At 41.5% G+C, this 26,623-nt stretch overlaps 1 protein-coding gene across 6 annotated transcripts in view; it reads left to right on the forward strand.

Annotated features, from left to right (window-relative positions):
- Window positions 1-26,623, forward strand: part of LOC122557273 (serine protease 23-like) — a 270,056-nt gene that overhangs the window by 126,337 nt on the left and 117,096 nt on the right. For 2 of the 6 annotated variants that reach the window (XR_015758650.1, XR_015758648.1), the window contains one exon: window positions 10,012-14,126. The exons of 3 other annotated variants lie outside the window; for them this stretch is intronic. The gene's annotated coding sequence lies outside the window, so the exon portion shown is untranslated. One more of the 6 variants, XR_015758647.1, reaches the window with a different exon arrangement.

The raw sequence follows: 26,623 nt of genomic DNA on the forward strand, positions 1-26,623 counted from the left end.
ATTCCCAAGAGTACTGCAGGAGTATCTCCCAGATCTAGACAATTGATGGATCTGAACAAAGAATTAGGATTAGTAGATGTATGGAGATGTCTTCATCCACAGGGTAGAGATTTTTCTTTCTACTCTAACCCACATAAATGTCACACCAGAATTGATATGTTTTTTGCCCCCTCGATTTTTTAAAATTCCATATCATCCTGTAAAATAGGTAATATAGCAATTTCTGACCACGCTGCTGTATATATGGAAACTAAGGCGAGGAACAATGGGACATCCCCTCGGCATTGGCGTATGGACCCCTTCCTAATGAAAGATAGTAAATTTGTAAAGTACTTCTCTCAAGAATTTAAAACTTTTTTAGAAATTAATTCAGGTACAGCTAGCAACCCGTCAATGATGTGGGAGACCATCAAAGCTTACACGCGAGGCTTGATCATCTCCTACTCAGCGACCCAGAAGAAATTAAAGGGAGAACAACAGCGTCTGCTTGAAGCCCGCTTAAAAGTGGCTGAAACAGCATACACTGATAGACCTTCTATTATTAAATTGCAAAGGATTACAACTCTTAGGACAGCTCTAAACACTACGCTTACTCATACGGCTAAGAGGGAAATATTATTTGCAAAGCAAAGGTTATATGAATATGGCGACAAACCGGGTAGATACTTAGCATTTCTTGCAAAGAAAAGAAAGGCCCCTCAGGCTATTACGTCTATCAAGGAAAGTACGGGTATTTTGAGTCATGATCACAAAAAGATTAATGCGATCTTTAGAGAATTTTATTCTGAGTTATATAAATCACAGGATTGTGAAGATAGGACGAAGAGGATGCAGTCATTTTTTAAAAATTTGACTTTTCCAGACCTAACTCCGGAACAAGTATCGGTCCTAAATGCTCCTCTTACACCCCAAGAAATAGTTGATGCAATTAGGCACCTTCAAAATGGTAAGGCGCCGGGCCCAGATGGTTTTCAAGCTGAATTCTATAAAGAATTTACAGAAATACTGGCTGGTCCACTTATGGACATGTATAACTATGCATATAGTCAGGGCTGTCTCCCGCCTTCGCTGAAAGAGGCAAATATCTCTCTTATCCTTAAAAAAGGAAAGGACCCAGAAGATTGTACATCATACAGACCAATATCCTTGCTAAATGTAGATTTTAAAATCCTCTCTAAAACATTAGCACTGAGACTAGAAAGGATACTGCCACATATTATAAAGGAGGATCAGACGGGGTTTATTAAGGGCCGTAGATCATCCAATAATGTTAGAAGGGCTCTGAATATGATTCAAGCTTGTCATCAGGGAAAGATACCAGGAGTAGTGGTTTCATTAGACGCGGAAAAGGCATTTGATAGGGTCGAATGGTCATATTTGTTTTACACATTGGAGAGGTTTGGCGTTGGACAGGTGTTTACCAAATGGGTCTCAACATTGTATAGTGATCCCAAAGCAGTTGTGGTTACCAATGGATTAGGTTCGGATAGCTTCAGTGTGGGTAGGGGCTGCCGTCAGGGATGTCCCCTCTCGCCATTGTTATTTACGCTAATAATTGAACCACTAGCAGAAGCTATACGAGCTGATCCTAATATAGTGGCCCCAAGGATTGGTACAGGTAAACATAAAATTACCCTTTATGCAGATGATGTTCTTCTATTCCTCAGTAACCCTTTGATGTCCATACCTCGCTTAATCCAAGTTATTAATACATTTAGTGCATTCTCAGGCTATAAAATTAATTTTTCAAAATCGGAGGCTATGCCAAAGGGTGGCCTTGCTATGATACCCCGCTTAGCAGACGGATCCCTTTTTCCCTTTCGCTGGTCCCTGGAGGGCTTCTTATATTTAGGCATTTTTATTATTCCAGTATTTGGTCAGTTGTATAAGGCTAATTTTGTGTATTTATTGGAAAGGATAAGGCAGGACTTCCAGCGATGGGGAGACCTACCAATTTCCTGGTTGGGTAGAATAGCATTAATCAAAATGAATGTCCTGCCCCGTCTCCTATATCCTATGAGAATGCTTCCGGTGATGCTGCCGAGGACAGCTTTATGTAAATTATATGGCTGGCTGAGTTCCTTTATCTGGAATCATAGGCGGCCCCTCATTAAGCTGAAGAAGCTACAGCTTCCACAGACTTCCCAGACTTTAGGAAATATCAGTTAAGTTCCCTATTAAGTTACATAGCTGATTGGGTCTTGTCTGATCCACAATCAATCTGGTTGGACATCGAGGCTTCTCAAGTAAAATACCCACTTATTAACCTTTTATTCTCAGACTAGAGGAAAATCATTACAGATCACTGTAAAAACCCTATAATACTAAATACAATCAAGGCTTGGAATATAATGCGACAAAATGAGGGTAATTCACATAAAACATCCCCCTATGCACCGATAGTGGGAGCATGGGGATTCCAACCGGGGTTAACAGATGCCACTTTTACACTCTGGAGATCCAGGGGTATCTCATGTCTAGGGGATCTATTTAAAGATGGGGTCCTGATGTCTTTCGAACAACTGCGTCAGAAATTCGGATTACCCAATGGAGACCTCTTTCGATACTTCCAAATTCGAGATTATATACAGAAGAAGACTACGTTATTAGATAGTCTTTATAAATCCGATAGAGAATGTAGTGTCCTACGACCAGTGTGGGTATCTTCCGTCAGTACTATTTATCATTTACTACATGATGAAGTATCGGGAGATATGGATAATCTGCTTAAAACATGGGATCAGGATCTGGGACTAGAAATCTCCACAGAAACGTGGAATGATATTTGGGAAAATGCTAGAAGAATACTATTTGTAACAGAACCCAGGCTATCCAGCTGAAGATACTTCATAGGGCCCATATAGCACCGGTTCGATTGGCAAAATTTAAGGCAAGAGCATCTCCAATGTGTCCTAAATGCAAAATAGAGGTGGGCACTCTTGTACATTGCTTATGGACCTGTCATAAGATCCGTAGATATTGGACTAAAGTAGCAAGTACCCTGACGGAAATTTTAGGGACGGAAATTAAAGTGGACCCTGTATCTCTCCTCTTGGGCTTTTCAAACTATCCCTCCCTGGACACGTACGGGAAGAGACTATTTTCTATTCTTTCTTTCTGTGCAAGGAAAAATATTTTGGTGAACTGGGCGGCTGAGGGCCCCCCTGGACTTTCAAATTGGCACAGACTAATTATGGAATGTATTCCCCTTGACTTCCTTACAAACATGGTGCACCGAAAGACCGAATTATTTTATAAAATATGGCAGCCCTTTTTGAATTACATAAATACAGATATTTCGGCTATCCTAACAAGGGCTTTTATTTAATTGAGATTACAAACCTGGCTGGTCCGCGGCCCCTCGGGGGAGGAATCCCGCACGAATACGGGTTTTATTATATCTGATGCTAACACATCCCGAGCATGTAAGAGACTTAAATATACACTCTGGTTAGTTGTAGGTTAGATTAGTAGATAGTTGAGTTTTGTTTGTTTTTTTTTTCCTTTTTTTTAGGTTTTTTTTTGTTGTTTTGTTTTTTTTTGTTAAATTTTGGCTATTGTATATTTGAGCTAATTGTTTATCAATGTTTATATCTGAGTTTTGTTTATTTTTGTAAACTTGTAAAAATGTTAAATTTCTAATAAAAATATCTTTTTAAAAAAAAACAAGGTCTTTATAAGGCTAGAGATCATTCCTGTAAAGGTACATCAAAACTTATCATGCTTCAGATCGTAGGTTTCCCAAAACCTGGTAAACATTAGCACTCGCTGTAAAGCAGATTAAACAAAGGCTGCCAACCTTCTTAAAATAATCACATTTCCAACTCTATGTACCACCTCCATAATCTGAAATGTGTGTTAGAGGTGGATATGGTCCAGGTACATATTTTTAAAACATTAAGATTTGACCTGAGTCCAACCTTTTCTGTATGCTAAAAATGTGCCAACCACAGTGTTTCACTTTTGTGTTCAGTATTTTACAGACTCTACTGTATCAGCGTTTCCATCAAAAATGAGAACAATTCAGTCAGCAGTTTCCTTTTTTTTATTCATTCATGCGATATGGACATCATTGCCTGGGCCATTGTATATCACCATCTCTCATTGCCCTTGAGAAGGTGGTGGTGAGCTGCCTTCTTGAACTGCTGCAGACCATATAGAGTGTAGGTGCACTCTCAATGCTGTTATGGAAAGAGTTCCAGGATTTTAACCCAGCAGCAGTGAAGCAACCATAATATATTTCCTAGTCATGATGATGAGTGATTTGGAGGGGAATTTGCAAGTGGTAATGCTGCCCTTATCCTTCTAGATTGTATTGGTCATGGGGTTTGGAAGGAGCTGACTAAGGATTTTTGATTAATTTCAACACCTTCTAGCTGGTACACACTGCTGGTGGAAGGAGTGAATGTGGATGTCATGCCAATCAAGCCGACTGCTGTGTCCTGGATGGGGTCAAGCTTCTTATTGTTTGTGCAGTGGCCATTGAGGGAAATGGGAGTATTCCATCACATAACTGAAGGGTGGGGTCTAAGGATTTGGGAATCAGGAGGTGAGTTATTTGCAGTAGGTCTCCAAGCCTCTGATCTGCTCTTATCACCACAGTATTTATATGGCTAATACAGTTCAGTTTCTGGTCAATGATAATCCCTGGGACATTAATAGCAGGGAATTCAGTGATGGTAATGCAGTTGAATGTCAATGGGTGATGGTTGAATTCTCTGTTGTTGGAGATGGTCATTGCTTAGCACTTGTGTGGTGTGAATTTTATATGTAATTTTTCTGGCCAAACCTGGATATTGTCTGGAGTTTGCTGCATTTGGATATGGACTGCTTCCGTATCTGAGGAGTTGTGAATGGTACTGAACCTTGTGCAAAAATCCCAATTTCTGACTTTCTGATGGAGGGGAGGGCATTGATGGTGAAGATGGCTGTCCCCAGCGCACTACCTTAAGGAATTCCTGCAGAAAGTTTCTTGAGCTGAGATGAGTCACTTTCAACAATCACAGTTATCTTCTTTTGTGCTATGGTTGACTCCAACTAGCGGAACCTTTTCTCTCAACCCTCACTGACTTTAGTTTTACTAGGGCTTCTCAATCTCATACCTGGTCAAATGCTGCCTTAATGTCAAGAACAGTCACTTTCCCTCATCTCTGGACTTCAGTTCTTTTGCCCAGGTGTGGAGCAAGGCTGCAATGGGGTCAGGAGCAAAGTGGCCCTGGCAAAACTAAACTTAAACATTAGTGAGCAGAATAATAGTAAAGAAGTACTGTTTGATTGCACTACTGATGACCCTGCCATCCCAATTTCCTGATTGAGTGTGGACCCTTGGGGCAGTAATTGACTAGGTTGGATTTGATTGGCTTTTTTTTGTGTACAGGAAATACATGGACAATTTTCCATATTGTTGAGTAAATGCCAATGTTGTAACTATACTAGAACAACTTGGTTTGGGGCATGGCAGGTTCTGAGGCACATGTCTTCAGTACTATTGCCAGAATCTTGTCAGGACTCATGGCTTTTGCAGTACCCAGTACCTTCAGCTGTTTCTTGATAACATGTGGAGTGAATCAAGTTGGCTGAAGAATCGAATCTTTGATCATGGAGGTCACTGAAGAAGGCTGAGAAGAACCATCCGTCTTCTGGTTGAAGATGGTTGCAAATTTGTAGAGGACATTTCTAAAGACTCCTCCTGCAGTGATTGTATATTTGCTCACAACCATTCCTGACTTGATGTGGCAGGGCTGCAGAGCTTAGATCTGATCCATTGATTGTCGGCCTCAAATTACCTCTTCTTCCATGTCAACTTCCAGTACTCATAGGTATTGCCTATGATAGATACAAACATTCTCAATTCATTATGTAACACCTAGAATTCCTTCTGAACAACAGAAAGAAAATTGAGTGAAGGAAGGTTAACATGGCTTATGCTGGAACAAATCTAAAATGGATAAGACTCTGGTTCTTCTTATTCCATGTGAATCCAAAAGGAAACTTGAATTTTAGTGGATACAGATATCTCCAAGCCATACACCATTCCTGGGACTGTTGTGCTCATTGCGTCCTGAAGTCCACTCTCAGTGCCACGTTCCACCACATTTATGCACCACACCCCTCTCTCATTCACTAGGAACACTCTCTATCCCAAAGCTGTTCTTGTCCCTAGCTCTTTGTCTCAATTCTTCATCTCATCCAATACTTAATAATTAAAGTCCTCTTTATGCATACTACATGCAAATAAATCTTGGATCCAGTTTGTCAACTTGCCTTGGACTCCATGGGCTCTTACTTTTCAGACCAGCCTTTCATGTGAGACCTTGTCAAAGGCCTTACTGAAGTTCATGTAAACCACATCAACGGCACTACCCTCAACAATAAATTTATTCACCTTTTCAAAATAACTCAAATTAAGCAGACAGGATATCACTCCAACAATCCATGCTGATTATCCCTGCCTTTCCAATTGTCAACTAATTCTGGCACTCAATTGTTGTTTTCTAATATTTTCCCCACTACAAATATAAGCCTAACTGGTCTACAATTACTTGGCCTTCCCTTGCTACCTTTCTTGAACAACAGCCACATTAGCTATCCTCCAGTCATCTGACACCACAGCTTTGATCAATGGAGTATTAAGTATTTCCACCAGGGCGGCAGCAATCTTAGCAACATTCACACTCTTTTGAGAGGAGTAGGAAATAAAAGTAGGGATTTACCTCTGACATTTTATAAGGCTTTGGCCAGACTGCATTTGGAATATTGTGTGCAGTTTTGGGCCTCATATGTAAGGAAAGATGCATTAACCTTGGAGGAGGTTCAGAGTAGGTTCACATGGATGTTTTTGGGGTTGAAGGGCTTGTCATGTAAGGAGTGGTTAATGGAGGTTAAAAGCATGAGTGAGGATATCATTGAAATTTACAAAATACTGTGAGGATTAGAGTGGATTTGGAGAAGTTTCCACTAGTAGAAGAGATTAAGACCCATGGGTCCAGTATCAGAGTTAAGGGGAGACCCTTTAGAACTCAGATGAGAAAGAATTTCTTTAGTCAGAGGAGAGTGAATCTGTGGAACTCATTGCTGCAGAAAGCTATGGATGTAAAGTAATTTGGTATCTTTAAGACAGAGATGGATAGGTTTTTGATTAGTAAGGGGATCAACGGTTACAGGAGAAGACAGGAAAATGGTGTTGAGAAACATATCAGCCATGATTGAATGGTGGAGGTATTTGATGGGCTGAAGAGCCTAATTCTGCTCTATATCTTCTGGTCCAAGGTCTTATGGTGTACTCCTTTGCCATGTTAGCTCTCCAAAAATGCATGACTTACATATTTCAGGGTTAAATTCCATTTGCCATTAGTCTGCTCAGGCAAAGAAGTACTCCTTCGGTATTGTTCTGTAGTCCAAGCCATTCCTCTTTGCTGTTTATCACATCACCATTTTCTGTGTCAGCTGTGAACTTGCCGATCTTATGTCCTAACTGCATATCTAGATCATGAACAAACAGCTAAGAGCCCAGCTTTAAATCCAGTGATATAAAGGCTGAATAGAGGCTTGCAGTCACAAAAAACACCCTTCACCATCACCTTCTATTTCATGCTATTAAACCAATTTAGGATCCAATTTGCCATGTGGTCTTAGCTTCTTAACTAGCCTGCCATTGAAGACTTTGTTAAAAGCCTTACTGAAGTCCATGCAGACTACATCAACTGCACTACTTCATCTTTATGCCTCCTCAAACAATTCAGCCAAATTTGTTAGACATAATCTCCCCCTTACAAAGCTATACTGATTATCCTTGATAATCATTACCTCTCCAAGTGAAGATTAATTGTGTCCCTGAGATCGTTCTCCAGTAGTTTCCCTACCACTGATGTCTAAGTGCAATGGCCTATAATTTCCTGGTTTGTCCCTACTACTCTTCTTGAATAATGGAGTTATAAATCTATCTTCCAGTCCTCTGGCACCCCTCCTGTAGCCAGAGAGGATTTGAAAATTAATGTCAGAGCCCTGCAATTTCCTCCCTTGCCTCCTGCATCTCCTTAGACCTTTCAAGCCTGCTAAAACTCCTGATACCTCCTCTCTTTCCATGCTAATTTTTTCAAGTATGTCACAGTACCCCCTCACTTATTTTCACACCTATATCATCTTTCTCTATTGTAAATACAAATACAAAGTACTCTTTTAAAACCTCAGTTATGTCTTCTGGCTCCACACACACACAATACCATTGTATCTTTCCCTAGTCTTTCCCTTTTACCTAAATATACTCATAAAACATCTTTGCATTTTCCCTAATGTTACCTGCCAGTGTTTTTCATGGCCCCTCTTTCTCTTCTAATTTCTTTTTAAAGCAACTCCTGCACTTTTTAATACTCTTCTAGGGTTTTCGCTGTTTTCAGCCTTTGGTATTTACCATAAGCTTCCATTTTTTTCCTTATCCAATTCTATAAATCCCTTGACATCCAGGGTTCTCTGTGCTTGTTCGTCTCATTCTTGCCCTTTATGGGAGCATGTTGGCTCTGCACTTTCACTATTACCCTTTTGGATGTCGCCCATTGCTCTGATAACAATTTTCCTGCAAGTAGCCGCACCCATTTCACTTTAGCCAAACCTTGACTTAACTTATTAAAAATTGGTCTTCGCCCAATTAAGGAACTTAATTTCCAGTCCATCCCTGCCCTTTTCCATAATTACTTTAAATCTGACTGAATTATGGTCACTATTACCAAAACGCTCCCTCACCACCACATTACAACCTGTCTGGCTTTATTCCTTAAAATTAGTTCCAATGCCATCCCCTCTATTAAGTTCAACAACTTCTAACCATCAACTCCGATCTCTGTTTCTGTACTTTTTTTTCCACCTCCAGTGTCTTTGTTTTCAGTCACCTATTCTGGATCAATGTTTTGTCTTTTTCACTACAACTGTTATCACTCCCTTTTACTCTAACCTCTCTTTCCCTCTAACATTTTGTCAATTTTCATTTTTGTTCCACTTGCTACTCCTCCCTTTTCCAACAGCATAAACCCATCAAAGTTCACCTCTCCTCAGTTCCAGAGAAGATTCGTATTTGATCCTCAACATTAACTCTCTTTCTCTTTTCACAGATGCTGCCAGATCTGCTGACGTTTTTCAGCATTTACTGTATGCCTTTGAAAGCAAAAGGGAATGGACGTATGGCAATAAAGGGAACGAATGGGGATATATGGTATTTAAGGAGTAAAAAGAGGGAACAAGGTTAAATGGATAGTAATGAAGAGGAGATAGAAGAAAGGAAATTGGTGGCACCAAAGAGGAGATAGAAGGGGAGAAATTATGTAATTCCATTGTGTGAGTGGAAATAGCATTGAAGAAATTCTCATTTTTGTCTGTCTCAAGGCCTGCTCAATTCCAAAACAAATTCCAACACTGACGCTTTGCTGTTGTATAATTGTAAAATGATGAAAAGAAGCTGTGCACGGATATACATTGTGATTGCTGAGACCCATCTGTTGTTTTTTTATGAGATTAGTTAAATTTATGAGGGTTAGTTTCAGCTGTTCTGGGTGAAGCAGACATTAAACCTTGGCAGTCTGTCAAATAGTAAGGAATTCTGGCATTCCAAAAAGTTGTATAAACCTAATAATGCAGTCTCCATTTCACTTGCACTATACAAAGACTCCTGGTAAATGTATCACCTGATTTGATGTTCTTTTTCTGGGAACTATTAACTTTAGAACAATCTCTCACAATTTATCAAAATAGTAAAAAAAAACAGTAGTTTGTTGATTGCAATCCTCTTGTACAATCTCCATGATAAATACTTTCCAGAATTATCCCAAATACTTCCAGAATAATCAATTTCACACTGAATCAAACAAATTTAAAGTTGCAAAGAATTGTCGCATTTCTTAATTCTCAAATAAACCTATGTTTCTAACTAGAATTTTTATAAAGTTACTTTCATACCACACAAATGCTAAGCAATGACTATTTCTTTCAAGAGAGATCTAACCATTTTATTATTTCCATCAGTGAATACCTCACTATTAACATCTTGGGATTCACCATTGACAAGAAACCTAAGTGGCCCAGCTATTTAGATTCTATGGCTACAAAAGCAGGTTAGAAGTAGAGAATTTTGCAGAGAATAATTCACCTCCTGCTTCCCCAAAGCCTGTCCACCATTTGCAAGAAACTATTAGAGATTGTGATGCCATACAATCCTTCGCAGATCACCTCAACACCTTCCATGCTCGCTTTGAGCAGTATTTCAGCGGAGAGGTAACACCTATTCGGACAAGTCCTGACAAACCTATCCCAACAGTCACTGCATGAGAGGTCAGATCAGTTTTCTTTTATGTGAATCCAAGGAAAGCGATGGGACCAGACGGAGTACCAGGCCATGCACTCAAAGCACGTGCAGATCAATTGACAGAAGTGTTCTCGGACATCTTCAACCTCTCTCTGTAGCAGGCCACTGTCCCTGCCTATTTCAAGAGGGCCAATATCATCTGTGCCTAAGAAGGCTCATGCAGAATGTTTCAATGACTATCGCCCAGTGGCCCTAACTTTGGTGGTCATGAAGTACTTTGAAAGGCTGGTCATGGTATTAATCAACTCCAGCCTCCCCACTACTATTGACCCACTCCAATTTGCCTATTGGACCAACAGATCCATACCACTTGCTCTTCACTCCTCCCTAGAACATCTTGATACCAAGAACAGCTACGTAAGAATCCTACTCATTGTCTACAGTTCAGCCTTGGACACTATTATCCCCTCAAGACTGATTACTAAACTTACTGATCTCAGACTAAGCCCCACTCTCTGCAACTGGATCCTCAGTTTTCTGACCCACAGGCCACAATCAGTGAAGATTGGGGATAATATTTGATCCTCACTAACACTCAACACTGGAATCCCCCAGGGGTGCGTACTCAGCCCCCTACTGTACTCACTGTATACCCATGACTGTGTCACCAAATACTAGACTAATGCCATTTACAAGTTTCACTGATGACACCACCATAGTTGGTCGAATCTCAGATGTCAACGAAACAGACTACAGACCTGGAAAAATGATGCACTGAGAACAACCTAGCTCTCAATGCCGACAAAACCAAGGAACTCATTATTGACTTTCGGTGAGATGTTAGTCATGCACCCCCCACCCCTCTACACGTTAACAGCACAGAGGTGGAACGAGTGGAGAGCATCAAGTTCCTGGGAGTGGTCATCCACAACAAGCTTTCTTGGACTCTTCATGTAGACGCACTGGGTACAAAGTCCCAACAACGTCTCTTCTTCCTCAGGCAGCTGAAGAAATTTGACATGACGGCAAATACCCTTGCCAACATTTATAGGTGCGCCATCGAGAGCATTTTGTTTGGATGTATCACTACCTGATATTGGCAACTGTACCATTCAAGATCGAAGATGGTTACAGAGAGTGGTGAACTCGGTCTGGACAATCACAAAGGCCTACCTCCCATCTATAGAATCCATCTACCAGACCCGCTGTCAATGAAAGACTGCCAGCATTTTTAAAAATCCATCCCACCCTGGCAATGTTTTTATACAACCTCTACCATCGGGGAGAAGCTACAGAAGCCTGAACACACGCACCAGCCAGTTTCGTAACGGTTTCTATCCTACTGTTGTTAGAATACTGAAATGGACTCTCAAACTCTTAACATTTGCCTGTACCTGTGTTTTTGTTTTTGCCGCTGTTTACCTGTTATTTACTATCTATGCTACTTAACTCTGTGATCTGCCTGTATCGTGCACAAGACAAAGCTATTCACTGTGCCTTGGTACACGTGACAATAAATTTAATTCAATTCAATTCACTAGATCAAAGAATATCTCCAAAAATATCAATGAATTTGAATATATAAAATTGGGGACAATTTAAAATGGATTTTTTTTCTCACAAGATTGAGAGTCTTTGGAATCCCTCTCTTTAAAAGGCAATGGATACAGAATCTTTACATATCTTCAGTGCAGAAGTAGATAGATTTTGATTATCAAGGGAGTGAAAGATTATTGGGCCTGTATGCAGGAATGTAGAGTCGAGGTTAAAATCAGATCAGCTATGATGTTACTGACTGCTGTTCACAACCTCAACCACTTTTAATAACAAATGCCAAAAACGTGTGAGAACACCCACCACTTGTAAATTCCATTTCATGCAACACAACAGCCTTGACTTAGAACCATATCCTATTTCCTTAATATTTTTTGGGCCAGATCTAGTCAGCACTGTGAAAGCATAGGTAGCAGAATGACTGTAGCAGTTCAAGAGGTAACATTCTCAAGGCTAATTAGAGCTGGACATAAATGCTGACCTTTACAGTGATTTTATACCTATGAACAATTGTTTTGAAAATCACTGTCTGTGATATGCTAAATAAAATTAAACTTGTGAAGTACATTTCTTGCTGAATGTTTACTGAAGGCATCTGAGACACTAACACTAATAATTGAACTTTATTTAGATGGATATCACAGTTCTAAATAACCCCTGACCTGTGACTTAACTTTGCCTTTGTTTCTGTGATCATTCTCCAGAGTCCCAAGAAACCTCTGTTGGGAATGTTAAATTTAGGGGCAAATGAAATTCAATTCATAAAGACCTCTTTAACATCTCCTAACGAGATTAACTCCTCTGTTATACAGCCATCCACTTACACTGTTTAAGTAAATAGTATATGTTCAAGCATCCATAAATAGCTCTGTTAAATCCAGAATATGGAGTCAGATTGCATTCATCATCTAGAATGAGTTTATTTTAAGAAACGTCCAACCCAGTTCACCCATTGTTGGGGATTAAATTTTGCCTGCTCTGTTTCTCTGAAATGCCTAGCATCAGTCTCATTGTTGAGCTGTGCTTCATTAGCACAGTAGTATAAAGACATTGCAATTTGTTTCAAGGCCACTGGGCTAAGGAGAGGACTATGCAGTTTGGCTGCTCAACGAATGAAGCTTTTTCTTTATCAAATGCTTAGAACTATATCATGTGGTCATTTCCTGAAATTCTTCACATTTTAAAGTTTCAATTGACTTTAACTAATAAGAGCCTCACTGAATTTTTTCGGTTTTGAAACTCCCCTGACAGTACAGTGGATAAACACATCCTGTGGGTAGGATCTGAACATTGTAAACCAAAAATGCTTGGTTTCATTCATCGTGTCTGTCCTGAATAAGCAGATAATAGCTTAGGAATGATAGTCTCATGATTAAAAAAAAACCACTGGGTAGCAGGATTCTCATAATAGTGACATGTCAGACATTTATGTGGGCTATTTCATCATATTTCTATGATCAGGCTAATCTCATATTGGAGATTATTTTCTCGTATTAGTGCCTCTCTAAGGACAGACATTTGCATGCTGGTTGAGGATTTAAAGGCCGTCAGGAACCTAAATGGTCCACCCCAGAAGACAGATGTTGTATTTTAACTTCCATTTCTTATTTTATGAAATTAGTCAATGTGTAAAGAGCCAAGAGCCCCAGTTCAGTGAAAGAGCAGTGGACAAAGATTTCCATAATATTAGGTAGTGTGGTGCTGCAATGATTTCTTTTGGAGATGCACGCTTTTGTAGCCATTATTTTGTCAGGCATACTACAGTGATATACTTTGAGAAGAGTATCCTAAATCTTTAAAGCAGAAAATTGTCTGTGTGCACTTTGTGAGCAATCAAAATCCACCAATTACTCATGCTTTCTGACTAATGCCACGAAATTTAGTTTACTAGCTATTGAGCTTTTTCCAGCCAGATTTTGTGCCGCAAACAGTCATTGGAGAAGTTAGGATACACAATGGAAACTTAAGTCTCTTTAAGGCAGAAAAAAATCTCCAAGTATGGCATTGAATGGTAATTGCCCATATTTGGAGATTTTTTTCCTTTAACTTCACTAACAGACGTTAGTTGATATGGAATTCCTAGTCAGCTCCTGCAGCAGGATCCAAATCTAATGAGGAGTGATCTAGATTTGGTGTGATTTAGTCATTGGAGTCATGGCTCAGCATCATTGGGTCATATCGAATTGAAGCATAATTCTTTTTCTTGTAGATGAATTTATAGTGGCTCCAGTAAAACTTGGTCTAGCATTACCTTTTTTTATCATACCCTTCTAATACTGCCTTATGTATCACATTTTGCTTCCTGTGTGAAGTCCATGGAAATTTTTATTACAACAGAGGCACCATTTTATTATTATTATAATTGTCATTATTAGTTGAGCTCAACAATTTTAGCTTTGTACAACATTGTTCAAAAAAGTAGATAATTAAGTAAATAAACTGAAACATTTTTCAATGCTTTTGTGTCATCAAGCTGCGAGGAAAGGCTTAACAGTAACATAAATTTAATTGCTTTTTTTTCCAATGGTCAATCACCTTTGCCTTTGTTCAGCATTTGCCAATTTGGGTCCCGAGAAGCTTGTCTGAGGCTGTAGTGTGAAATTGTGCCTGCTATTCCCCTTTTTTTTTGTAAATATATTTATTAGCAATTTTTTTAAACTTTACAAACCTATAAAATTATTGAAAAAAATAATCAATCACAAATATCAGTATAATAATAAGAAAAAAACCACAAATTACAATACAACTACTATCTACTAACTTCTAACCTACTCTATAATACAAAGCACACCCTAACACTGTGCAAAGCAACACCAAAAAAAAAGAAAAGCAAAATAAAACCAAAATAAAAACCACAAAATACAGAACAGCTATGCTTGGCGCAAGGCTCCCAAACAAAGGAACGGGAGCATTGTATATATACCTGTATTAACTCAGGAGACCCCCTTCAGGGCCCAGAGCTTGACAAATCTAATCATCCTGGTTAAACAAACGTGCTAGTTAAGACAACTGATAAATCTACATCCAAATAACTCAAATAGGGCTGCCATGTCTTATAAAAATTGTCTGTTGTGTGGGGCACCATGTTTGTGAAAAAGTCCAAGGGAATTTGCTCCATAATTAATTTCTGCCATCCCAGCAAGCCCGGCGGGTTCTCAGACACCCAATTCATCAGAATATTCTTCCATGCACAGTATGCAAGAATATTAAATAGTTTCTTCCCATGCCCGTCTAAAGATGGTAAATTCGGTAGACCTAAGAGGAGAGATATCAGGTCTACTTTGACTTCAATCCTCAATACCCCCCCTATCTCTCCCACCACAGCGCTCCAATAAACACGGAGCCTGTGGCATGTCCAGAAGCAATGGGTAAGAGTACCTACACTTATTTTATATTTGGGGCACACTGAAGATGCCCCTTTTTTAAACTTTGCCAGATGTCTGATGCCAGATGAGCCCTGTGCAGAACTTTTAATTGCATAGCACATGTCCTGTTACAGATTGAGATCTTTTGAGTGTTCTCCCATGTTTCAGAAGAGATCTCCACTCCCAGCTCTTGCTCCCAGACCTCACATAACCGGTTAATATCCTGCCAGGCCCTGCCACCCAGCAGGTGATAGAAGGCACTAACCGAAAGGGTGCTTGTGGAGCGTAGCAACAACCTCTCTGTATCGGGGTGATAGGGCTTAGTGAGAAGCGTAGTCTTCTTCTAAATGAAATCCCTAACCTGAAAAAAATGGAAAAGGTCTCTGCTGGGCAACCCGTATTTGCGGCTCAGTTGCTCAAAGGACATCATAACCTCCCCCTCAAACAAGTCTCCCAAACTAGAAACTCCTCTCACTGCCCATAGTTTGAATCCTGAGTCCATCATCCCTGGTCAGACCCCTGGCATGCCAATTATAGGTGTAAGTGGCAAAGTCTTGGATAAACAACCCTCACTCTGACGCATCTCCCTCCATGCTTTGACTGTACTAATGACAATGGGGTTCCGGCAATGGGCTATAACTGAGCTCATTTTATCCATGAACAATAGGTTAATAAGAGGGCACTTTGCTTGGGAGGCCTCAATATCCAGCCATTTTGAGTTTGGATCATTACCTACCCAATCGCAGACAAAGGACAGCAGGGAACTCAATTGATACCTTCTGATATCTGGGAAATCAATGCTCCCCCCCCCCCCCCCCCCCTTCCTTGAGGCAACTGCTATTTAGTAAGTTTGATGAGGGGCCGCCCATGATGCCAGACAAAGAAACCAAACCACCCCATAAGCTTCCGCTGCGTTGACCTGGGAAACATTATAGGGAGCATACACATGGGATAAAGCAAACGAAGAAGAACATTCATCTTAATGAGAGATATTCGGCCCAACCATGAAATTGGAAGAGCCTCCCATCTCTGGAGATCTTGCCTAATATTGTCGAGCAAGTGAGCAAAGTTAGTCCAAAATAACAGATCAAACTTGGGGGTAATAAAAATGCCTAGGTACCGGAACCCTGCCTGTGACCACTTAAAAGGGAACTTAGGGCCACCTTCAACTTCTGGCACATCCTTAAGGTTCCCCAAAGGCATAGCCTCCAATTTTGCAAAGTTAATCTTATATCCTGAAATAGACTCAAATGAATTGATACATTGTATCAAATGGGGTATGGAGGTGATCGGGTTCGATAAAAACAGAAGGACATCATCCGCGTACAGTGTAATCTTGTGTGCCCTCGGTCCCACTTCCAGAGCGGTTATGTTGATGTTCTGATGAATGGCCTTTGTCAGCGGCTCTATCACTAACGTAAACAACAACGGTGAGAGGGGGCAGTCTTGCCGACTACCCCTACCAATCGTAAAATTCCCAGACTTCACCCCGTTGGTGATGACCACGGCCAGAGGGTGGCGATATAAAACCTCCACCCACCCAGCAAAGACTCCACCCAACCCGAACTGTTCTAAGACATAAAAAAGATACGGCCATTCCACCCGGTCAAATGCTTTCTCTGCATCTAAGGAAATCACCAACCCCTGAATCGATCATTGCTGACAATCATTGGACCACACACAGGAACCTTTTAATATTATTAGAGGATCTACAGCCCCTTATAAAGCCAGTCTGGTCCTCTTTAACAATATGGGGCAACACCCTTTCCAATCTCAGTGCCAGGATCTTGGACAGAATCTTGAAGTCTGAATTTAATAGAGAAATGGGCCTGTATGAGGCACAATCCTCAGGAACCTTCCCCTTCTTAAGAATTAAAGAAATATTAGCTTCTGTCAAAGATGGTGGTAGGCGTTCATGCATATAAGAGTGATTGTACATCTCCAACATCGACCCTGACAGAATCCCTATAAACTCCTTATAAAACTTACCCGGAAGACCATCAGGGCCAGCGCTTTCTCACTCTGAAGTTGCTAGCTGCCTCCTGTATTTCCTGAACTGTCAAGGGGGCATTAAGGAGAGAGGCCTGTTCCAAGGTTACCCCTGGGAGGTCCAGGTTCTTAAAAAAGGTCTCCATTTTAGCACCCCTGTCTTCGCAACCTTTAGACCGATACAATTCAGAGTAAAAGCTCCGAAAAGCCTAACTAATCTTTTTAGCATTGTATGTAAGGACCCCGGCACTGTCTCTGATGGCAGTAATGGATTGGGGAGCGTGCTTTTTCCTAGTCAGGTATGCTAAATACTTCCCTGGCCTACCCCCATATTCGAACAGCCTCTGTCTAACAAAAGCAAGTTCTTTCTTTGCGTTTTGTGTCAGTATTGAATTCAAGGCAGCCCGAAGGGCCATGATCCACTGTAGCTTAGTCACCAAAGACTGCGCAAAATGTGCTGCCTCCGTGGCTTTTAACCGCGTCTCAAGTAGACGCTGCCATTGCTCCTTCTGTTGTTTCCGGCTGGCCGAATAGGAAATACCTAATCCCCTAGCAAAGGCCTTAGCAGTCTCCCATTGCATGGATGGACTACTAGCCGTGCCTGAGTTGATAGTCAAGAATTCCTGAAACTCCTTCAAAAAGTATTCCACAAATTTGGAATCCTTAAGGAGAAGAGGGTCCAAACGCCAGTGCCGCAAACCTAGCCCTTCACTCTTGGTCTTAACCTCCAAATATACCGCAGTGTGATCAGAGATAGCTATATTCCCAATTTTACAACTCATAATCAAATCCAGAAAGGGCCAAGAGAGTGTGGTGAAACGGTTAAAAATTATGTCCCAATACATGTGTGAATCTAACCGGAATGGAGGTGTTGCTTAGTCCCGTGTGAATCTTATTACACACCTCCCCGTGTGAATCTTCTTATCTGTATGTAACCAGAATGGAATGTGTTTTTTAGCCTTGCTCTGCTGTTCACATGAATGTTTATATCTGGAAAAGAGTATATCAGCTGGAAAAGTCTCCAGTTCGGTGAGTCTGCTCCGGGGTTACGTTTAACCGCCGAGCGTGGGTTGTTGGCAACCGCTCTACGAGAACTGACGGCTCCCAGTTCCGGTAACATGTAGAGTGAGTATAAGCCAGACCCGGGAGTCTGCTCCGGGGTTACCTTTAACCGCCGAGCGTGGGTTGTTGGCAACCGCTCTACGAGAACTGACGGCTCCCAGTTCCGGTAACATGTAGAGTGAGTATAAGCCAGACCCGTTGTAAGTATGAGACCTGGTTGTGGCGACGCTGCGGGGAATAAAATGCTCATATTCTAGCAGACTCGCCTCTTGGTCGTTTGTTCTGTGTCAGACTACTCTCCTACGAACCTGACCTTGAGAATTTTTTAAAACAGGGAGCCAGAAAGATATCAATCCTCGTGTGACATTTATGTGGGTTTGAAGAAAAGGTGAAGTCCCTGCCGGTAGGGTGAAGACACCTCCAAGTATCCACCAGCCCCAACTCCTCGCATAAGTCAACCACCTGCTTGACCCACAAGGCATCCTGTCCACTGTCGGATCCAAAAGACAATTAAAATCTCCCCCATAATAATGTTCCATGTTCCAAAAGCACTCAACTTAGAGAAAGCACTAATCAAAAATTTGAGGGGATGCGCCAGAGGACAGTAGATGTTTAAAATGCCATATTCCTCCCCATGTATCAGGGCTTTAAGTATCACAAACCGTCCCTGCTCATCTTTCACCTGCTCTAATAATGTGAACGGAAGATTTTTCTGAATAAGTACCGCCACTCCCCTACTTTTAGTAGTAAAGGATGAAAAGAATGCCCGGTCATAACCCCCCTGTTGTAATTTCAGGTGTTCCCCATCATCAAGATGGGTTTCCTGCAACAAAGCGATATCACCCCTTTCCCTCTAAGGCTAGAAAGCACTTTATTCCTTTTTACAGGCGAATGACTTCCCTTAATGTTCCAGGTGCACCATTTAATAAGATACTTAGCCATATCTCCCTTCAGACACCCTTGAACCCTCAGAGGGAGAACCCTGCTTACAAAGCGCCGAGCATAAGTAAATAAAGACTCATAGAATTGAAAAACTATATATACAAAAACTATTCTATCATAACTATAAACAACTATTACTACCATTACTATAGAATCTTGAATGAAAGACTTTTCCCCCTACCCATAGGGGGCACTCACCCTACCCATCCCCTCCTTCACAGCTCCTTCAAACCTGGACTGTGCCCCAGCCTTAGGCCAGAAAAAAACAAGGAGATGATCCTAAAATCAAAAGACAAAGTCAGAATGAGCACTCCACCCATCCCTGGCTTCATGTCACTCCTACTTGTGACTAAACAAAGGGAGAGAGACAACAAAGAACATCCACAAAGTTTCCATCAGAAAATTCAGTTATTAAAAAAAATAGGAACAACTTATTCCAAAGTCTTTTCCCCTCTTTCCAAAAAGGAAATTATTAGGGAGAAAGAAAGGAATAAAAAAAAGAAGGGAAAACATGGGGGAAAATAGAAAAGGGAACAAACATTAACCATATTCTTCAGGCCAATCCGTCTATTTTAAAGTGTCCACAAAGTGTTTAGCCTTAGCCGCCGAGTCAAATGTATAAACTGAGTCATTGTGGCTGAAACAAAGTACTACGGGATATCTCATGGAGTACTGGATGCCCAGGTTTTCCTCAGCCTCTTTTTAACTTCATTGAAGGACTTCCTCTTTCGGATTACAGCTGCTGAAAAATCCTAGTAAAACATGATTTTTGACCCCTTGTACAGCAGCGCCTGCGGATCTTTTCCCAGGGATCTGGAAGCTTCTATGACTTTTTGCTTGTCGTTATATGAGTGAAGTGCACTAGGACCGGGCGGGGATGCTGCACCGGCCCTGACCTGTGCACTGTAACCTGATATGCCCTTTCAATCTGAAGCCTGCTGGACTTGATGTGAAGGCCCAAAAACTTAGGCAGCCAGTTTTCAAAGAAACTGACTGGCTGCTCACCTTCCTCACCTTCAGGGAGCCCGACAATTCGGAGATTTATCCTCCAACTTCGATTTTCAAGGTGCTCAACATGGTTTCGCAAGGCCCGCACCTCTCGCTCCAGCACCTGGATCCGACTGGATGAGGGCTCCATTGCAGCTTCTGAGGCCTTAGTTCGACCCTCCACCTCCTCCAGCCTCTCCACGAGACCCTGGATCCCCTGCTCGTGCTTCTGCAGCATGGATGCAATAGGTTGGACCTGGGCACGAATCTCCCCACGGATTTCCTCAATCGCAGCCGCAACTTGCAAGGTAAGTCTCTCCATCGCCACAGCCAATTCCTGTGAGTCTGTCAGGTCCCCGAGGGGTCCAGGAGAGGCTGCTACTGCTGCAGTCTCTGGTGTTGTAGGTGCTGCAGGGGAGTGTCCTCCCTGCTGCTGTTTGCTTGCTCCTTTTCCCTTTGGCATCCTTCCCACTCCTAAATATTAACAAATATGTGTTCTGTAAGGTTTTAAACTAATATTTCCACCACATAAGTTGGCCAGAGATGGCAAAAAGCACTGGTATGCCTTGGCTGTTAGACAGAACTGTCCACAGCAGTTCTACAGATTCACCGCCATCTTGCCTAGTCCACTATTCACATCTTAACTAAGGAAGTACTTCTAAACTTTGACAGCAAAAAAAAGTAGCAATTTTCATATTTCCAAATAACATCACATGCTGGCTCATCACTCATCTTCCATTTTGTCTATCTTTATGAATTTAGGACTTCATATGGTTTAAAATGTCTCCTTTAGTTTATAAGGAAATAGATTTGTTTTGAATAAATGAGGGAGAAGCATTGGTCTAGTGGTAATATCACTGGATTGTTAATCCACAGACCCTGGGTCAAATCCTGCCATGACATATGGTGGAATTTGAATCCTGTGAAGATCTGGAATTAAAAATTAAATGATAACCATGAATTCATTGCCAATTGTAGGAAAGACTCATCTGATTTACCAATGTCATTTAGGGAAGGAAATTGACATCCTACATGTGACTCCAGACCTACAGCAATGTGGTTGACTCTTAATAATTAGGAATGGGCAATAAATGCTGGCGACAATAATATAAAAAGATCATACTAATTATGCTGGGAAACAGGCCATGTGATTTGGTCGTCATGAGAAATAACTGTAAACTGAAACTTATTGAAAATTAAGCGACAGATTCACATCTATACCCTGACAAATTGGCTCAGGTTCTTTGAGAAACAAAAACACGTGAAGGAGCGAGGCCAGATCACTGACTGCTGTGATGAGTAGGTAAATAATGTTTTTATATTAGACACCAAGCTTATGAACATATGAAATAGGAGCATATGTATTCCATTCGGCCCCTCTAGCCTGCTTCGCCATTTGATAAGATCATAAGATGTTCCGAATTCCACATTCCTATCTACTCCCATTAACTCTTGATTTCCTGACGTAACAAGAATTCATTCACCTCTGAGTTACAAATATTTTATGATCTTGCCTCCACCATCTTCTAAGGCAAAAATTCCAACATCGCACAATCCTTTAAGAGAAAATATGTCTCTTCATCTTGCTCCTGAAAGGGTAGTCCCTAATGTTAAAATGATGCCCCTTGTTCTGGACTCCCTCATCAGAGGAAGATCGTTTCCATGTCGCCCTTGTTAAGAGCATTCAGGATATTTTTTACTTCAGTCAAATCAACCTCGCTCTTTTAAACACTCCCATGGAAAATATCCATCCTGTCCAACATTTTCTCATAAGACAACCCATTTATACCAGGTACTGGATTAGTGGTGCTGAAAGAGCACAGCAGTTCAGGCAGCATCCAAGGAGCTTCATTTATACCAGGTGTCAATCTGGGGAACCTCATCTGAGTCATCTCTAATGCATCTGCATCATTCCTTAAATATGGAGGCCAAAATGCACATGGTAATAGCACATCTTAAATACTAATACCCTGTACAGGCAGTCTCCAGTTTAAGAATCAATTCATGCCTGAATACACTCGTAAATAGATATGTAAGCAAATCAGAACACACACTGTACAATATAAAGTAGCTGCTCCTTAGTATGAGCAAATGTCCATGTATTGGGTCCTGAAAATTAATACTAATTTGGGATCTCAATCGTAGGTGCATTCATAAATCAGGGGCCACCTGTATAGCCAAAATATGACACTTTAACTTTATGTTCAATTCTAAATGAAACATCCAATTAACCACTCTTGATTATGTGCTGTACCTGAATACTAAGTCTTTCTGATTCATGTACTAGAATACCTACATCATTCTGAACCTTGAAATTCTGCAGCTATTCTCCATTTAAGTAATACTCTTCTTTATTACTTTTCTTGCCAAAGTGAACAAGCAAGATGCTGCTGAGAGCTGGTTCTCTTTTCGAAGAAGAGAGAACACAACAGATAAGACTTTTGACATTTAAGGAACAAGGAATTTCTAGGTGGGCGTTGTTAATGGAACTTGACTCTGGATATTCAGATTAAGTGGATACTAGAATATTTATCCTTGTGAAACAGCAACAGGTTAGTCAGCTCAATAGCTGGCATTATCTTGGAATGGAATCTTTTGTTGTTAACTGTGTGCGAAAAATGTAATGCACAGCAAAGAGCATTGAAAGAAGAGTTTCAATTGAGTTAATTAGTTAATACACAAATCCCTTTTTTTAGTTTAATGTATTAGTTGCCTATTAAGTAATTTAGATTTATGTTTGTTTTTCTTACAATAAGTCTTAAAATGTGAAGTCATGTTGTGGGATATAGGTAAAGTAGTGTTACTTCTGCAATCATAGTTACTTATGCAAGGTAAATGCACTCACACCAGTGTATAATTGTTTCAACCAAGAGCTGAGTCAACAAGAATGAAAACTATGTGGAGGAAATATATAATTGTTTTTGTATTAGCTAAAATGTGCATACAAGAATGAAATGTGCCTGCAAACAATGGTAGATGTTACAGACAAATAGATAAGGTGCTGTGAGGATGTAGGTTAAGCCAGATATGCTTGTACAAGCAGTAGTTATAGGCATCAGTTTCCCACTTTTGCAAAAACACAAAAACAAACTCCAATTAAAAGGTCATAAGGATCAATATGGTTGGGGAAAGGGAGGAAATGTCACAGGTGGGGGAAGTAGATAATAGTGAAGGAGGATATACCTAACAATGGGCCACAGCAGAATGTGGTGAAATGGCCGAGTAAAACTTGTACTTTGTTATGCACAAGGCCGGATAAGGGCACTGGGTTGGGAACAGTGAATCCTATATAAGATATGTACCTGCTAAACTCTGTGTGCCTTACTTCAGGCACCACGCTTGCAAGTGTATAATAAACATACTGATTGCTTCAGATCTTGTCTCGGACTGAAATTATTGAAGTGAGTGAGCTTTGTTTCTCACAACTGGGGGCCAACCGGGATGTTCTTCCATCGCCGGAGGAGTGGCTGGCCCTGGACACTGGGAAGACGCGTCCCGTTCCCAATTGAGGAGCGGTCTCGTGTCCCGGTTTGGTCCACTCCCTTGGGCGACTGGTACAAATCTCACAAGAGAGACATCTGAATCAGACAGTGAAAGGAGGTCGATAGAAAATATGGTAAAAAGAGGCCAGGCAACTCTGTGCACAGACCAAGGTATGAAAACTGACTTTTAAGTATTGCCTTGGTGGATTGGAAACAGGGTATTTAATCGCTGAGGGACTGGCGAGTGCTCCGTTAAAAGGGGGTGGGCAGAGTAACTGTCACGGAGTAAAGGAAGAAAAAGTCCCTGGTAACATTCCTCCTGAAAGTCCGTTGGGGAGGATGTTGTGGGAATGAACAAGTAACACTTGTACAAGGGCAAAAGATAAAAAGAAAATGATTAAATATTAGAACATAGAACAGTACAGCACAGAACAGGCCCTTCAGCCCACGACGTTGTGCCGACCACTGATCCTCATGTATGCACCCTCAAATTTCTGTGACCATATGCATGTCCAGGAGTCTCTTAAATGTCCCCAATGACCCTGCCTCCACAACTGCTGCTGGCAACGCATTCCATGCTCTCACAACTCTCTGCAAAAGAACCCGCCTCTGACATCTCCTCTATAGTTTCTTCCAACCAGCTTAAAACTATGACCCTTCGTGTTAGTCATTTCTGCCCTGGGAAATAGTCTCTGGCTATCGACTCTATCTATGCCTCTCATTATCTTGTATACCTCAATTAGGTCCCCTCTTCTTCTCCTTTTCTCCAATGAAAAAAGTCCGAGCTCAGTCAACCTTTCCTCATAAGATAGGCCCTCCAGTCCAGGCAGCATCCTGGTAAACCTCCCCTGAACCCTCTCCAAAGCATCCACATCTTTCTTATAATAGGTCGACCAGAACTGGATGCAGTATTCCAAGTGCGGTCTAACCAAAGTTTCATAGAGCTGCAACAAGATCTCACGACTCTTAAACTCAATCCCCCTGTTAATGAAAGCCAAAACACCATATGCTTTCTTAACAACCCTGCCCACTTGGGTGGCCATTTTAAGTGATCTATGTACCTGCACACCAAGATCCCTCTGTTCCTCCACACTGCCAAGAATCCTATCCTTAATCCTGTACTCAGCTTTCAAATTCGACCTTCCAAAATGCATCACCTCGCATTTATCCAGGTTGAACTCCATCTGCCACCTCTCAGCCCATCTCTGCATCCTGTCAATGTCCCATTGCAGCCTACAACAGCCCTCTATACTGTCAACGACACCTCCAACCTTTGTGTCATCTGCAAAGTTGCTGACCCATCCTTCAATCCCCTCATCCAAGTCATTTATAAAAATTACAAATAATAGAGGCCGGAGGACAGAGCTCTGTGGAACACCACTCACCACAGACTTCCAGGCAGAATATTTTCCTTCTACTACGACTCGCCGTCTTCTGGTGGCCAGCCAATTCTGTATCCAGAATTTGTCTTCTGGCCAAAGTATGGTTCGGACGAGGATTGGGTCTGTCAGTATTTAGAATTGTATGTGAATAAAAAACAACCTTTTAGTCAAGACAAGGCGGACTATGCGTCCTGTTGGAAGGGCAGTTTGGGAATGATGGTAGTAAAGACAAAGGAGTCCCCGTCTGCCCCACCCAGTCCCTGGGATCCTCTTGGCTGCTTGCTCCCCCCGTACCATAAAATCAGATTAGGTGAAAATGGGGGAGGAGGAGAGACAGACAGACAGGGACAGGGAACGGATGACCCACAAGAGGAGGACGAAGGGGCGTGGATGGGGATGTTGTTGTTCCCGACCCTCAATCCTCAACAAAAGAAAGGGAAGATAAAGTAGGTGTAGAGGAGGCCTCCGGAGTATCTAAACCAAAGCCTAAGGGGGAAAAACAGAAACAAAAAAAAGGGAAGAACATAAAGACTTATCCCCTTCGGGAAGTACCAATAGGGGACAAAAAGATTGGGTTTGTAAGTGCCCCCTCACCGGTGGGGAAGTCAGAACATTCAAAAAGGAGATGAAGGTCCTGGTTGAGGATCCGGTAGGGTTGTCTGAACAAATTGATCAATTTGCCCAGTCTGTGTACGTGGACTGAGTTAATGTCTATTTTGAATATACTATTTACTGGGGCAGAAAGGGGACTTATACGAGGAGCAGCTATTAAAATATGGGACAGGGAACATCCCAATGGAGATAGGGATGCTGGACAGGGAGAGATGAAGTTTCCCCTCAGAGACCCCCAGTGGGAAAATCAAAACCCGGAGCACAGAGAAGAAATGAGGGAATTGAAAGATCTGATTCTAAAAGGAATTAGAGAGATAGCTCTGAAGTCGCAGAATTTGACTAGAGCCTTTGAAGTTAGACAGGAGAAAGATGAGACTCCCTCAGCTTTCTTGCAAAGATTAAGAGACTCAATTCGGAAATACTCTGGAATGAACCCTGAGGACCCAGTGGCACAGGGTCTTTTGAAAGTACATTTTGTGACAAAGGCATGGCCAGACATACAGAGAAAGATACAGAAGATAGAAGGGTAGAGCGAAAAACCATTAGATGAATTGTTAAGAGAGGCACAGAAAGTGTTTGTAAAGAGAGAGGATGAGAGACAAAAACAGATGGCAAAAATGATGGTTGCTACGGTTGACGAAGTAGTTAAGAAAAGAATGAAACCAATAGTGAGCAACCGGAGCGGTGGGTGGCAGCATGTAGGACAGAGAGGGAGAGGGAGAGGGAGAGGGCAAGGGGGAGCATTTGATAGAGGGTTCGGGCGACAGGGGCAGAGATGGAAGTCTCCACAGGTAGGATGCTATTATTGAAGAAAGATAGGGCATTTTAAGCAGGAGTGTCCTGATCTACAAAGGGAAGAAAGGGCAATTCCGCTTATGAATTTTGATGAAGAATAGGGGTGTCAGGGGTTCCTGCCCCCGGGGACCCACCAGGAAACCTTGATAAACTTGAAGGTGG

This window comes from Chiloscyllium plagiosum, unplaced genomic scaffold (genome assembly GCF_037043375.1).
Source record: "Chiloscyllium plagiosum isolate Xiang-an unplaced genomic scaffold, Cpla_swu_hap1 HiC_scaffold_11, whole genome shotgun sequence".
NCBI lineage: Eukaryota > Metazoa > Chordata > Chondrichthyes > Orectolobiformes > Hemiscylliidae > Chiloscyllium > Chiloscyllium plagiosum.